The sequence below is a fragment of the Trachemys scripta genome, chromosome 1, assembly GCF_013100865.1.
Source record: "Trachemys scripta elegans isolate TJP31775 chromosome 1, CAS_Tse_1.0, whole genome shotgun sequence".
Lineage (NCBI taxonomy): Eukaryota > Metazoa > Chordata > Testudines > Emydidae > Trachemys > Trachemys scripta.
In genome coordinates, this window is record NC_048298.1 from 292,391,871 (window position 1) to 292,405,143 (window position 13,273).

Genomic DNA, 13,273 nt, shown 5'->3' on the forward strand with positions numbered 1-13,273 from the left:
TGCGGGCAGAATCAAACTTAAAGGGTAGGCCTATATACAAAAAATAAATTCACACGATGGCTTTCTTCTGGACTTTTTTATTTCCAGGTACACCAAAAGTAAGACCAAAGGGGTATAGGTGCACTTCCCTTCACACCTTTCATTTTTCTCTAATTCACATTTTGAAGAGAGAGGGCCTGATTTGCTGTTGTCCTGCACCTTGGTAGTGATTTACACAGGAATAATGTGGGTAAAATGCTAGCTTTCTGTTTTCGTAGCATCTGATATCCATTCCGCACTGGGGCTAATGATTACACAAGTTGTGGGGGCAACAAAAAAACCTAGCACATTAAGTCTTAACACACTTCTCACTTTGATACTCATAATTAGGCAGTATAGAGCAGTGACTAATTTAAATTGTTTCTGTGGCTCTCCTCAGAGAGGCTTTGTAGCATAGTGACTAGACTTATTGCTTATTTTAATTTGGCTGTGGAAAGACATGGCTCCCCTTTGTGGCATTTGACAGAATTCTTCAACCCCACAAATGCTAATGTGATTTTACTACATACAAATCAAGAATAACAAATCGAGGGATAATCTCTGGTATCTGATACTTCAGGTGACACATATGAATTGGCTGGTTAGAGCAAACCGAAATCTATATGAAGAGACCTGAATCCTTTTTAACTGTGAAACTGAACTGTACGTGTAAAATAAAATGGCACGGCCCCTGCTTTTAACAGGAATAGAAATAAAGCAATGAATCCAGACTCTCTAGGAGAAATTCTGCTCTGTGTTATGGCAGTGTAAATATGGAGTAACTCCACTGATGAAGTCAAGAGTAACCGAATTCTGAATTTACTAAAATTGTTCTGTAAAAGATATGAAAATAAAAGGCTCTCTTACTCTTTTTTCTAGTTATTAATTTACCTCAATTAGGCTATCAGAATAGTATTATCTAATACAAATTGCATACAAATTTAGGACAGAGTTAACTGAACTTAATTTGTACATAACTATGTACACTAATTGTTAAAAGTATCTTACAGTTTACTAGATAACATTTTTATCTGTTAACTTCCAAGCTGCTAGTACTAACACCAGCTACTCATGAAATGAGTCAGCTAACTTTCCTTTTAACCGTTTATTTCTGCTCCCCAAAGGTGTTATGAAAGTTATGTGATGACAAGCTGATTGAGGTTTATTCTTTTAAAGCTTGTGTAGCAATTTTATTGTCGCAGTAGGTGCTTAAAAAATGGGTCAGAGTTATTCAGCAATTGGGTTAAATAATACACAATGGTTACCACTCAAATTTGATGACCTGTTTAAAAAAAATGCTATAAAAATTATCTTTACAATATTTTGAAGCAGGCAGATTTTGCTTTTTGTTTAATTTGATTTTAAAAAAATCTCATTGATACCAGAATTATCCAGAAACAGTCAAGGCAGATGTATACTTAAACTAAGACAGACTATGAAAAAATATAGTAAATTATTAATTCTAATCAAAACAAATCTGAATCATTAAAGGGCTGACAACATTCCCTAAAGGAATTGCATTAAAAGGATGTTACAATTCTCATCTCAGTTCTACCAAAAAAGTAGAAATTTGGAGCTGTGAACCAAGTACAGATTTCTTCTCTCATGTCAGCACAACGGGTTTCTGCTCTGATAGTTAGCTCTCACTTCCTGGGTGAAACTGCCATAGATGTCAATGGGACTTTCACCTATGAAAAGAGAACACAATAGCAGTAGACTTAAAAACTGCTCTGTAGATCCCATGGCACTTTTCAAAAGAGAATGTTAACCCTAGTGTTTGGGTCAAATTCCAACTCAGATAAAACTACATCCTGGCTACCTAACTTACCTCTTACATTTTCAAATGTATGTGGTATTCTTCTTTACTTCCTGTACCTAACCGTTGGGTAGTATTATTGCTATGCACTGTTGAACAGTTACTGCATTTCATACACTATCCCCTCCCCACACCCTGTGAGGTATGAAAAGGAAATATAAAATATATATAATCTTCTCTTCGTACCTCACAAGGATGGTTTTGCTTTGGTGTTTACAATGTGTTTGTAGACCTTTGGATGAAAAGTGCTGTTAAAGCGGAAAGCATTAAGCATTGCTATTTTTTCTAGTGCACTGTGATTTAATTATTCTTCTATCTATAGTTTTGCATCAGATTCTTTATTTGTAAATATAAAAACAAAGCCATTCATTGTATCATTATCAGAGGCCATTTTGGCTAGAATGTTGGGACTTTCGCTTCACTGGTAAGTAAGGAATGAGAAACAAAATGAAACTTTCCAGGGAAGCATAATAACTACTGAAGGATGCCCCAGAACAGATAATTTATTAATCTGCTCAGGTGTGTGAGAGACGCTATCACAGCTGACGGGAAGAATATGAATTTGATCCATTAGAATAGGGACCAAATGAATACCTAGGGCTGGCTACTCCACTGCAGGAGGGGGAATTGCATCTAGTTACACCAGCTGTGATTTTGGCCCATGAAATAGACACTGCGTTTATTGTATCAGTTGAAGCATATTGCTTTCGTGTTACATACCTGATTCAAAGCCCTTTAAAGTTGATGAAAAGATTCCCATTGACTGTAGTGGACTTTGGATCAGGTCCCAAGATCTCTTTTTGTGAATTAGACCCTGACGGCATGATATTTTCTAATGTTTTTCTTTTTGTTGTAAACGGCTTCTTTCAGGGCTGCTCATCTTAAATCTTTAATCCACAGTGTAATTGGGTTTACCACCCACTGGGATCCTTCGTTTGGCACCAGCACCATCATCAGATATACGAAGTTCTTATAGGCTATAGGCTACATTGTCCCCTCCCTCAGAGAAATCAGTAGGAGGGCGGGGAAAGTGGCCAGGAAACTCTGAGAAATTAAACTGGTGCAGTTTCAGGGCAATTATCTCCTGAGGTGGGAAGAGTCTTGGGTATTATGGATTTGAGAAGAAAGGACACACAGGATGAGTCATCTGTGCAGTTTTGCTGGCTCCACCCACCCTCTTTAGCATGGCTCCTCCTGAAAAAGCCCTGCAATTAGCTGGGTCTCCTTTGCAGCAGCTCAACTCAAAGCACCATCAATTCCCAATTGGATTTCCACATAGAAATCCATGGAGCCAGTAGAAGACAATACTGGCAACAGTAGGTCATCCACTGCCCTACCCAATATTGTCCCGACTCCAGAATCCTGCAGTACACTGCCTCCACATTCAGAGGCGGATTAAGATTTATTGGGGCCCTGGGCACAAAGACCATTTGGTGCCAGAACTGGGAGGGCCAAGCCTGCCCACTTTTTAGCATGGGCACAGTAGCCTCAGTCAGGCACAGAGTGGCAGCAGTATGGGTGTAGTTGGGGGGAGACTGCAAGCCTTGGGCCAGAGGCAACAGGAGGAGCATTGCTGCATGTGGGTGCTGCCTTGGCGGGGGCAGCCTGGCAGTGGCAACCGGGCTCAGGCACAGAGCAAGCCCAGGTGGAGTGGGGCGGCAGCCGAGGCCCGGCCAGTAGCAGTTGGAGCTGCACTAGAGGAGCCCTCCCTGCCCAGCTCCTCACTGCCTGTGACCTTCCCAGGGCTCCCCGCCACTTCCCAGGCCAGGGCAGGGCCACCTCTCCCTGCAAAGCATGTCTGCAGGTCCTGGGAAGGGGGCATGAGGCCGGACCAGAGCCCCTGCCCCTGGTTTCCACCGGCAGCAGCGTGCCCCAGGGGGTGGGGACATGGCTGGGGGCTGCTCTCAGACCTCCTGGCCCCCGCGTAGGGCAGGTGGAGGGTCTAGGGCTCCCCACAGCGGCCCGAGTTTCCTGGGTGGCTCTTACCATGGCCCGGCTCCAGCTTCTGTCCTGGCCAGGGGATAGGGCTCTAGGGGAAGAGGTGGGGCCACAGTTCCAATGCCAGTGGTCCCTCCACTTCTACCCAGGTTCTGGCGCTCCTGCGGGGGCCCCAAACTGGCTAGGGGCCCTGGGCACGGGCCCCATGGGCGCATATGTTAATCTGCCACTGTCCACATTGCTCCAGCATAGGAGTCCCCAAGGTCCATAGGCAGTGGGTATAAGAGGCCAGGGAAGCTAAGCCTCCCCAAACAGCCGGCCCACCTCCTTTGGAGTATGCCACCGCCGAAAGGATGGGTGCCTCGGCTGTGACCCTGCCCCAAGGCCTCGCTTCCGTTCCTCCTCTTCCCCCTGAGGCTCCACCTCTTCTCATCCCCACTCTGCCTACATAGGGGCCTTGTGGAAGAAGGTGAAGTGGGGCACGCGAGTGCTGAGCGGCCGGCTGGCTGGAGCGGGGGGTTGGGTGAGGGGAGCCGGGCAAGGAGGCAAAAAGGTGCAAGTGGTGGGCAGGGGGCCTCAGGGAGCATGGGCGGGGATTTGGGGGGAGGAGGCTGAGCAGGGGTGGGCCTTGGGGTGGGGCTGCACTCCAGGTGTGCGCAGCTTCCCCAAATGGAGGATTCATATGCCGCCCATGCCAAGGTCCCAGATAAGATGGAAAAGCTGCCATGGGTCTGGAATGTGGATGGGTTGCCAAATAGGGGGTTTCAGATTCTGGCATAGTTGCAGCCATCTTTTTTCCATCCATTTTCTGTCTCACTTTTCTGTCTGCTCTTTTTTCCCTCCTTCTTGGCATCTTTTCCTTTCTGTGAATTCTTTTAATCCTTTGCCACCTCTTTATCTTTTTGCTCGCTTTTTCCCTTCCTACCCCTCTTCCTGTTTCCCTTTCTCTGCTAGCTCTGATCCTTCCTATTCTGCCACTCCACAGAAAGCTACAGATGAAGGGAGTCCATTAGTGCAACCCACAGCTGAACTGAGGGCCGTTGGAGAACAGAAGAGAAACTTGAGTAGGCTGGCTGCTGCCTGAGCCTTCAGTCTTGAATACGTACACCGCTTTTGCAGACAGCTACATTAGTGGCCACCATGGGGGCAGAGAGGGAAGGTGGGTGGCTTTTCAAGGAGCCACCAGCTGCATTATCTCAGATCCAGCAGCACTTTTGCAGTGTGTGTGGTTGAATGGATCTGAATGGTTCTGCAATTTTCTCCAACAACACTGATCCCTTCCTTTGTCCCAGGTCTCCCCAAGCCAGTTTGGTGATTCCCACCTCCCTCCCCCCGGCTGGGAAACACCACCACACTTTTGCTTTTACTTCATCCCACGAGAGACCCAAAACCTTATGTCAATATTTTCTTTATATTTCTTTAATTTTCCTTTAATATAATTTTAAAAGATAAATTCCAATAATAATCTTCTGATAAATTTAAAACATTTACTCTTTTTTCATGGGTTTAGGGCCTGTCTACATGGAGATTTAGTGCGTGGCAAGCTGGGATATAAATCTACAGCACACTAGCTTGCTATGCACTAACTGGCTACGTGGACGCTGCTACTATGCACTAAATGTTTTGTCGCATGCTGTGATGTAATGTCTAGGTCTCCCTTGTGAATCTAACCTCACAGCAGGGGTGCCGAGACGGGGGGTGCCGAGACGAAGGGGACGCGGGGCCATGGCCCTCCCGCTTTTTGAAAGTGGACGGGCCTGTCCTGTCCACTTTTTGACCGAGCCCAGCTCCCTGCCCCTCCTTTTCCCCCTGAGGCCCTGCCCGCGACCAGGCCAGAAGTTGGAGCCTGGCCAGGGTAAGAGTGGCCCAGGGAGCTGTGGGGAGACACAGACCCTCCACCTGGCCGGGGCCAGGGGGGGTCCCAGAGCAGTCCCAGCCCATGACCTCACCCCCAGCCCCTCGCCCAGGGCAGATGGAGGGTCCGTGGCTCCCCACGGCTGTCCAGGTGGCTCTCCAGCCCCCGAGCCAGGCTGGAAGCCGGAGCCAGGTCGAAATAAGAGCCGTGTGGGCAGCTGTGGGGGGCTGCAGATACTCCACCTGCCCTGGGTGGGGAGCCCGGGGGCAGGGACATGGGTTGGGGGCTGCTCTTGAGCCCCCTCATCCTGGGGAGATGGAGGGGCCTGGGCTCCCGAGCCAGGATCCAACTTGTAGCTTGGCAGGGGGCACGGCCTCAGAGGGAAGGGGGGATAGGGGCAGGGCCAGAAAGGAGGCAGGGCCTTGTGGCCCCCGCACTTTTAGGCAAAATCTGTTGCCCCTGCTTCACAGACTCCTTCAAATGGGGCATCATAAACAGATACTACTGTGCATGTCAGTGGGTTCTTTTTAATATTAATTTCATTATTTCAAAATGATATGAAGAAAAATCCCCAGAGGTAATTCATATGAATGAAAACTAAGACCTTGCTCCAGAAAGCAATTAAGCCTAAGGGCCAAATTCGGTGGGACTATTAGCAGAGTGAGTACTGCTAAAACTAAGGCTGGTCCACACTAAAAGTTAGGTTGACCTAGCTACATCACTGAGGGCTATAAATATCCACATCTTTGAGTGACGTAATTAAGGCAACCTAACCCTGGTCAATTTTTTAAAAGAGAACCTGTATTACATCACAGGCCTCTATGTTGACTTTGGGTATAAAATTATTCTTCTTAAAACAGACATGTAGAAAACATTTTTTTTCAATGAAGTAAAGAGAAAAAGTAAAAACTAATTATCGAGCACTGCATTGGATTAAATCATGAAGCCTCCTCAGGATAAAAGGAACAAGAACCGCTGGATTATAGTGTAACTGTCAAATGTCCTGTTTTTAGTTTATTGCTTAAACATACAATTATTTAATATACAAATGCTATCATGTGATGCAAGTCAATTTTTCCTCCAGCAATATATCAGGAAAAAAACAAATGATGAATTCACTTAAAATGTTGAATGTAATATGTGAGAGAATATTATAATGGCTCATATATACGACAAAACAGAAACATGATACCCTGGAAAATACACACACTATTCATAGTATGTTTACTCCTGGGCAGATTGGCCTTTGCATATGGGTGGACCGTATGATTCTGTCAAAACTGAAACCTGATAAACTCTTACCTCCTGCTTTTACACTGAGTCAATGATTGCACATGACACATTAAAAAGGGATATAACTATGCAGGCATTACTTTTGTTGTTTATTTTATTGGTCCACAGTAAACAACATATGTAATTGCTATGTATTTTTAGCATTTTTTCATATATTTTTAAAATGTTTGATATTGAGTTCAGATTGCAATGGTTTATAGTAGAGCTGAGAGAATAACTGATGGCAATTTATTTGGTTGATTTAGCTTCTTTTTCTGCTCATGACATGCATATGAGCAGATTGTGATTTCCTCAAATGTATTCATCATATGAGTTCATTCAATGAATATTCTTTTAGTTTTTTACTAAAAAAATTGTTTATGTATAGTGGAAATTTGAGTTGTGTTAGTCACAATAGGTCATGTTATTATTTCTCATCCTTGACTGGTATGAATACCTGTATGTGTGAACTTAACATTTGGTTCCTGTGGGTATTCAAAGGTGCAACTTTGAAATTTTCTTCCCGTAAAATTTTTTTGCCTGTAAAATTTGTTTGAATTGTTTGCAGAAACGGAATACAAATAAGTTATGAACATTGCTAAGGTGAATTAATCAACAAATATTTGCCAAACCTTTTTTTTTTTTTTTTGCATTATTTCCCTAGCTCTAGGTTATAGTGATACCTGTCTCCAAACATTTCAAGCATGCTCTGCAGCTAGTACTAATTTAGTATCCAGGGTGGTGCCACTGTCTTTAACAGATTCATTCTGGATTTACACCAGTGTAATGGAGAGCAGAATTTTTTGTCCTTCATGTCTGTTTAAGTTCTATGCTTTTTGGTGCAGTGACTGTTGTTTCCTATGTTTTTGTACAGTGTCTAATGCAGTGACCTGATCTCCGCTGGGACTTCTAGGTGCTGCTGTAAATAATAAATACATTTTTTTAAATTAAACCAAATATTAGTCTTAATGGGCCAAACTCTGCTTGTTTTACTTCCACAATACTCCCACTTAAGTCAAACTTCAGTGTTCTGACCACTTCAACACTGATGGCTCAGAGACCATAGGTGCTGGAACTAAGGGTGCGGGGGGGAGGGGAGGTGCTGTAGCACCCCTGGCTTGAAGTAGTTTCCATTATATATAGGGTTACAGTTTGCTTCAATGGCTCTCAGCACCCCCATTATGAAAACTGTTCCAGCACCTCTGGATCAGACCGACACCGTAGCATAGCTTACACCTAGCCACCTCACAATCTTGGGGATAGGAGAAGGGAATAATGTATCACACATTTCCTAAGTGACATAAAATGCTTTTTTTGATGTTCTGCTCATGTATTGTACATAAAGGGCTGATTTCAGCCCTGGATTACACTGGCTCCTGCTAGTATAACTAAAAGCCAGGGCCCCTGCCTGTGAAAAGATATTCTGAATGGGAGTTGTACTGACAGAGGACATCTGCAAACCTTGCACTGTTAAGAGGTCTTCAGTCAGCCAGGGGAGAAGCCAAAGTGGATGGCACTGGCTGGGGCATTTAAACAGCTAGGTAAGCATTGAATCGGCATCTCTGCTGCCCAGGATCCCATAGATCCTTGATCACAAACTGAAGCTACTCTCCTCTGACAGAAACTTGAGGCGGGAGGGGGAACAGAGGGGGGGAGGAGTGCAAAATGCACCAGGCCCTCCTCCAGAAATGAATCCCTTCTGTAGCACCGCAGCACTTATGATACCTGGCATTGTCTCTATTTTCTGTCTTTTATTAAAATAACTCTTTTTAAAATACATATACAAAAAAGGAGATATGCACTGTATACAGTGCTTTCCATTGACTATAATCCTCACTTATCTGATGAAAACTTCAGAAACTAAATTATATGTACAGTATTAAAAAGAATGCCACTTCGACCCTTAATTTTGGTTGCCTCAAACAGGTGTTACTGCATAATTCAGTGTTCAGCATGTGAATAGAAGACTATGCTTTATGCCACTGTGAGCCCCCAAAATGACAATACAAAACAAATCTTCAGCCATTTATTCTGGGAAAAATATGAGATGATGCTGTGGATGATAAAGGAGAATGGCTGGGAATGGAATGTGTAGGACTAGAAAATGAATTGTGGTGCACCCATCACCATTTAGGGCATTGTGGGAGATGGGATGAACCTGGTACTGTAATGTCTCGTGCTGTGCAGTCTCTGTGTTAAACTGTATTGGGACAAAGAACAAGGCTGCACCTTTAGTAGAACCAAAAGAGGCTGTTTAGATGGTGGGAGAGTTTCCCTGAAAGTATTCAGTAATTTTGTAAAACTGGGGTTAGAGGCTAACATTATTTATTGTTTTGTGTCACAATGGTATTTGAATTCTTAAATTGGTGGATGTGAAGGGGCCATACCTTCCAATTTTTTTTAGTCTGTGATTTGGAAAGCACTCATATTCAGGAAAGCACTTGTGCACCTGCTTAAATGCTTTTCTAAACTGGGGCCTCTCATAAGTAATTCTTATTTAGACAGCCCACACTGTTGAAGCCAGTAAGATTACTTGCATAAATAAGTATCAGAGGGGTAGCTGTGTTAGTCTGGATCTATAAAAAGCACAGGACTCTCTGTTGCTTTTTGCATAAATAAGGATTACTCATTTGAGGAAAGTGTACAGGATTGGCCCATAGGTCTTTATTCTCTTAATAAAGATCTGTGGGGATGGAGTGGAATTTACAGTATGTAATATGTCCAACACCCATTGGTTTTAATGATGCAGTATTCGGTCTTATGTGTTCCTTGTGTCTATTCCTTGAATTGTCAATAAAATGCAGCATTTTGGAAATTTGGAATTTTTGTTTCTTGGTATCTGCCTTGGCCATACTTCAACAATCCCACTAACAACAGGCAGCACAAACTATTTTATATTTATGTTCACTGATAAGATCTGACCAAGAAGTGAGTGTGGCAATAACAAGTGGCACAAACATGACAAAGAATCTGACAGAAGAGGAGGTAAACAATATCAACAATGTAACTGCTTTCCTGATAGGAAAATGCAATGTTAATCCTGTAAAATGGTCAAGGTAGAAAGATCAACACAGAAGTAAGCTTGGGAGAATTCAATTTTTTTATAATTTTGATGGATAATTTTTTATTTTACAGCTTTTTTTATTTATATTTTCATAGTTGCATAGACTTTTGACTACCTGCTAAACATGTCAAGTCCAGATGCTGTTTCTTAAACACACCACCATAGTTTTCCTCTCTTTTCATTATGTCATCTTTGCTTCTTTAAATCTGGGTGCTCTCTCTTACTACAGGAAACCACTGTAATGTTGTGTAACACTGCTAAATAACTCTTCTCCAAACTGAAATGTGGCATGGAAGGTTTTAGGCTGAGTTGGGACTATTTTTCTTTTTATAGAATTTAAAAAAATATTTTAAAATGTACTGGTTTTATGTAAATATAATTCAGAAATGACAACTTAAAAACAAATAAACCCTGAAATTTGACAGGCAGCCAGCCTGTAATAAGGTTTAATCACCTTTGTCATTCTGGAAAATAAACATGACACATACGGTTACAAATTGGATTGGATTTCTCACTTCTCACCATACATTTTGAAAAGAGTTTTTAAACTACAAACGTTTATATGTGAATGTATGGTATATTGTACAAATTATACACGGTAGGCCTAAATTTAGTCTTATACTGGTTTTACCCTCCTGTTATCATAGAATATCAGGATCTATACCCTCAGCAGGTCATCTAGTCCAACCCCCTGCTCAAAGCAGGACCAATCCCCAGACACCTAAATGGCCCCTCAAGGATTAAACTCATAACCCTGGATATAGCAGGCCAATACTCAAACCATTGAACTATCCCAGTGTAGTTGTGAGATAGATACTCCCCATCATGGAGTGTTCAGTCATGTGTGACAAGTAATGAGTTCCAGCTCAAATGGCTAGAGTAGATATTACTATCCTAGTCTACAAAGCAGGGCAGTGCTGCCTACTAAGCCAGAGTCCTTGGGGCTGCCCTTGCTCTCAGGGGAGCTTGGCCTAAGAGCCAAAATCCTTGAGCAGTGCCCATGCCCTGCGGAATGTGTGGGGCATGGTAGGGGGACCTGGGCCCACCCTTCTCCAATGGCCCCTGCCCAGGGCCTGTGAAACCAGTGATACATGATTTGGTTCAGTTTCCTATTTTAACAGTCACTTTCCCTGGGTTCCTGCTTTGTCAGTTCTCCTGGGAATGTTGGCCTTCTGGCTCACTCTTGTCCTCCAGGGTTAGCAGGGGTTCTGCTGTCGATCCCACTGGCTCAGCCTCCAAGGTCTGTAACTCCAGCCACTCCCTGGCAGGAGCTAGCAACAGGTATCCACTCTTCTCCTCAGCCAGCACAAACTGAGCTGGGCCACACCCTTTTATAGCCTGTCTCCAGGTCGAATATGCCTAGCAGAGCAAGGGGGCATGGCCTCTTCAGCCCACAGCGTGCAGTTGACCCCAGCTGGGTCAGTGCCAGGTAGATACACCCCATCACACCTAGCTTAACTCTACTGACTTCATTATTGTTTTTCCTGATCAAAATCTATTTTTATAGGAGCAATGAGCTACATTAAAAAAAAAAAACATTGCCCACCTTGATTTAAAGATAAGGGCAATAGATCTACTGGCTGGAAGGTGAAAGCAACCCTGTCTCAGTGGGCTCCTTGAGATTCAACACTGAGTGGTGGGGTTAGTAATGTTTTAAGTGTCTAGCTTTGTACTGTATTACATCTAATCATTTATTTAGAAAAAACACAGTTGGAAAGAAACAAGAAGCCACAATGCTCAACTACCTATTTTAGGTACTTATATACCTCCCTTACTATAGTATTCAGTGTCTGAGGGATGGGTGAAGGGCAGCAATGCTGGCAAGGTAATTTTTTAGTAGCTGTGATCCAAGAATGTAGGATTTGAAACCTATTTTTTGCCAGCAAAACCAAGGAATTACAATGTAAGGACCATTAAGCTCACACTCTTTCAATATATAAACATAAAATTATAAGAATTAAGGATGAACTGTCAGCTGCTACTGGTGAAAGTTGTGATTTATTATTCCATGTCAAAAGTACATTCTTAAATGTACTGCTGCTAGTAAGGACAAACGGGATCTTCTAAAATTTGGAGTTGCCAATTTGTAGGCAGTGTTGAAATGCAGTCATGCATCATCCTTTGTGATCTTTTCTCTATAAGAAAACATCTTTAATTTTAAATAGAACTTAAACTTCTACATTCCCTGGAACATACTGGCTTTTGTATGTACATCCTGGAACCGATGTCTAATTGGGAGGGGAGAGTAAAGCCCTACTAAGTTATGTGGCCATGGCTGAGAAAAGCAGTATTAAATGTGTTAATTGTTAATTTAAAAATGTAATTATCTCAAAGTCATGTACTGGAACACGATATAAAATATATATTCTGCAAAAATAGAGGCAACTTAAGTCAATGTTCACATCTCCTGGCAAAGTACACTGGCCAAAAGGGAAGATGGTGAAGTTACACCAGCAATCACTTTGATCCTCACTTCTCCCAGGCTGCTTTTACTACTGAGCAACAACTGGTTGTCAGGAAGAACAGAACATCTGCCTGTGTTGGAAGAATTGTCTTTTAATTTATCCCATAGATGTTGTGTGCAGGAGGAAAAGGCATTAAATCATGCTTTTGTATGTTCTAAATGAAGGGCTGGCTCAGACTGACAAGACTGCAAAGAGTCTCTTAAGCTTATGTTGACTGTTATGTGTATGTCAGGTGGGTGGGTGGAGTAGTTCAATGGCCTTGTTGCTGCTTACAGCTGTCAATCAGCAACAGCAAGTAGTCTGGATCTCCATGTGGTCAGGGAGAAATCCAAAGCCAGGATAGACGGTGGTAGCAACAGAAGCCGTCTGTGTCCATCAGATCAGACATTGCATAGTCCAACACTGCTGGCAGGAATTCTCTCTCTGAGGGGGTTGGATGCCGACTCTTATCAACCCTAAAACCAATTGTCCATTAAGGAGCTCTCAGCTCAGGGAAAGCTTTCCCTTTCAAAATAAAGCCAGACAACAAAATCCCTCACATGTTAAGAGAAAGTAGGAGCTACCCTAGCAGACTAATGATCTGATAGAAAATAATTGCCACAGATAGAGAGAGGATGTGCGTGCTTATGTTTGCATGTCTTTTCCTATCTACCTTAGGTACTTGTATAGTTCCCATTACCATGAATACCTCACAATCCTTAAAGAGACAAGGTGGGTATTTTTTATTAGACCAACTTCTGTGGATAATTGTTTTGTGTTTCCTACATGATTTCTAGGTAAGTTTCCTGGTTGTTTTCTTCCAATGGGCAGGTGCATGTGATGATTTCTTGTCTGAGATGACTCAT